This window comes from Mandrillus leucophaeus, unplaced genomic scaffold (assembly GCF_000951045.1).
Source record: "Mandrillus leucophaeus isolate KB7577 unplaced genomic scaffold, Mleu.le_1.0 Scaffold198, whole genome shotgun sequence".
NCBI lineage: Eukaryota > Metazoa > Chordata > Mammalia > Primates > Cercopithecidae > Mandrillus > Mandrillus leucophaeus.
In genome coordinates this window covers 2,868,078-2,871,598 of record NW_012102009.1, presented here as the reverse complement: position 1 = coordinate 2,871,598, position 3,521 = coordinate 2,868,078, and positions in this window count along the sequence as shown.

The window sequence follows — 3,521 nt, the reverse complement described above, 5'->3', positions numbered from 1 at the left end:
TCACTAGTCTTCAAGAGTACAGAAATAAAGTGAAGAGCAAGTTTAGATTAAGCTACAATTGCTTGTAATTAAGACCTAAAAGTTACAGAAGTTACTTTTCTGTGTATTTCTCAGAGTTTATTGATTTATTATTTTAGAGGTGAGGTCTCACTCGGTGGCCCAGGCTGGAAAAGGTTTATGTTATGCCCCAACATGCATGGTTAAGATCTAAGAGGGAGATAGGGTTTGCAGCATTTCCCAAATGATTTTTGATCACAGAAACCTTTTTCTTCTGTGGGGCTTCTTGAGGGAACATGATTTGAGACAGTCTAGATCTGCTGAACATGGTACAGCAATTACATAAAGAGAAAAGGCCATGTGTAAGGCATATGGTCTGCATACTATGGGCCTGGTACTGGATGGTGGAACTGAACCACAGAGCTTTGCCTGTCTTTGAAATAGGTGGGATCCCAGAAAGGTGCATTCATGACTTTCTGAAAAAACATTTGAAAAATAGCTGGGGTCATTCAATCTTTCAGAACAACTGGCACTAATGGGTATGCTTATTTTGAGATATATCTGTATATAATAGTTTATAGTCTGTGTTTCTTAAATCTGTAGGTAATCTCTGGACTACATAATGAAGAATGATATGGAAGTGTCACAGCAAACCCTTGGCCATGGAAAATTATAATCAAGTCTCATAGAAAAACGGGGCAGCTGTTACTTTTGATTGGTGCCTTCAGAGAGGCAGGCAAATGGAGGCCCATTGTGTTCCTGATGCCGGATGAATGTCTTGCAGCTGGCTGTCTGCCGGACTCCCAAATCAGTCGTTCTTTTCCAAGAGAACTGTTGATGTACTCGGTCTCAGGAGAAGTTAAAATGCTTGGCAGTTCACTCAGACCTTCCTCTTGCTCTGTATACTTGTGTAAATGTCAGTCACCTTGAAAGGGAGCTCATCTGTTATCAACATTGGAATTGTGGGCTGGTTACATTTCTCCCACCACCTTTGTCTTTTTTCTCAAGTTGTTCCTGGCAAGTATTCAGACTTTTATAAATTGCTTTTCACACTGAAGACAAATTTTGTTTTTCTTCAAATTGCTCTTTTCACTGTCAGGTGCTGGAAATCAAAGAAGGAAAGATACAGTAGCTGGTAAAATAGCAGTAGCTACTATGGGCTGGTTACAGAGCACCATCCTGGGAGACTTTATGATCTGATGAGCAAGAGAGACAAAAATGAAAGAACAAAAACAGAAAAGTACAATATAAGCATTTGACATATAAATTATGTGCAATATATAATTTTATATGGGATCTGAAATAGGACAAAATAAATTAATTTGTTCAGTAAGTATTTTTGAGTGTTTAGTATGTGCCATGTACTAGGGATGTATTAATGAATAAGATACAATCACTACATGGGAAGCAGCTCAGAGGCTAGAAGAGGGACACTGACCTCTTCTAGCCACAAACAAGTTGGGTACTAAAGCTTAAGCTGTGGAATATACTCTCACAAATGAGAGAATATCAAGTCTCCTGAGGGGTAGGAGGAGCCACTGGGGGGAAGTAGGTACGTATATACCATATTTGGTTTAAGCATTTATTTGCTGATGGATATTTGAGTTGTTTGTACCTTTTTGGCCATTGTAAATAGTGCTGCTATGAACATGCACATATAAGTATTTGTTTAAATACCTACTTTCAGGCTGGCACAGTGGCTCACACCTGTAATCCCAGCATTTTGGAAGGCCATGTCAGGAGGACTGCTGAGGTTAGGAGTTAGAGATAAGCTTGAGTAACATAGTGAGATCTCCCCACCCACACACACACCCATTCTAAACAATTAAAAAAATTAGTAAGACATGGTGGCATGTGCCTGTAGTCCCAGCTACTCAAGAGGCTTAGGTGGGAGGATCGCCTGAGCCCAGAAGTTCAAGGCTGCAGTGAACTATGATCATACCACTGAACCCCAGCCTGGGCAACAGAGCAAGATCCTGCCTCATTTAATAAATAAATAAATACCCATTTTCGAGTCTTTTAATATATACCTAGCAGTTGGACTTGGGGTTATACGGTAATTCTATGCTTAACTTTTTGAGGAACCATCACACTGCTTTCCACAGTGGCTGCACCATTTTACATTCCCACCAGCAATGTACAAGAGTTTCAATTTCTCCACGTCCTTGCTAATACTTGTTATTTAAAAAAAACTGTAACCATCCTAATGGATATGAAGTGGTATCTCACTGTGTCTTTTTTTTTTTTTTTTGAGACAGAGTCTCACTCTGTTGCCAAGGCTGGAGTACAGAGGTGCGATCTCGGCTCACTGCAACCTCCACTTCCCGGGTTCAAGAGATTCTCCTGCCTCAGCCTCCTGAGTAGCTGGGATTACAGGCATGCACCATCAAACCCAGCTAATTTTGTATTTTTAGTAGAGATGGAGTTTCACCATGTTGGCCAGGCTGGTCTTGAACTCCTGACCTCAAGTGATCCACTTGCCTTGGCCTCCCTAAGTGCTGGAATTACAGGTATGAGTCACCGTGCCCAGCCTCACTGTGGTTTTCATTTGCCTGTCCCTAATGACTAAAGATATTGAACATCTTTTCATGTGCTTGTTGGTCATTTGTACACCCTCTTTGGAAAATGTCTGTTCAAGACCTTTGACCATTTTAAAATTGGGGGGTTTGTCTTTTTGTTGTTGAGTTGTAAGAGTTCTTTCTATGTTCTGCAGAGTAGATCCTAATTAGATATATAATTTGTAAATACTTTCATTCTGTAGGTTGTTGTCTTTGTTTGTTTGTGCTGCTATAACAGAATATCTAAGAATGATTCATTTATAACAAACAAATTTATTGGCTCACAGTTCCAGAGCCCAGAAGTCCAAGATCAAGGCACTAACATCTGGTGAGGGCCTTCTTTCTGCATCACATGGTGGAAGGCCACCACACCCAGCTAATTTTTTTGTATTTTTAGTAGAGATGGAGTTTCACTATGTGTTAGCCAGGATGGTCTCGATCTCCTGACCTCGTGATCTGCCCGCCTTGGCCTCCCAAAGTGCTGGGATTACAGGCGTGAGCCATCGCACCCAGCCTACCTCATCTATTTTTGACAAGCTAATGACCTCATTGAGACAACAGAAACCATCAGAGAGGAACTCCCTCATTTTCCACATAGTATATCCTCACCTGCATTTGTACCCATGGACTCTTTCTTCCCCTGGTTACCAGAGAGTAGGTGTTTCTTTCAGCAAAGGTTACTCTTTATTTGGCCACCAGGTACCACTTCTACCTATTAAACACTTTGCTGTCTCAGATGTCCCCTCTGTCTCTTCATCATCATGGTTACTCTCCTCATTACTTTGTTCCCATAATTCTACACACTGTTATCCCTCATCTTAAAAACACTATTTCTTGACCTGACAGGCTTCCTCCAACAAGCATCACATTTCTTTGTTCTTTTTTTTTTTTTTTTTCTTTTTGGAGACGGAGTCTCGCTCTGTCGCCCAGGCTGGAGTGCAGTGGCCGGATCTCAGCTCACTGCAA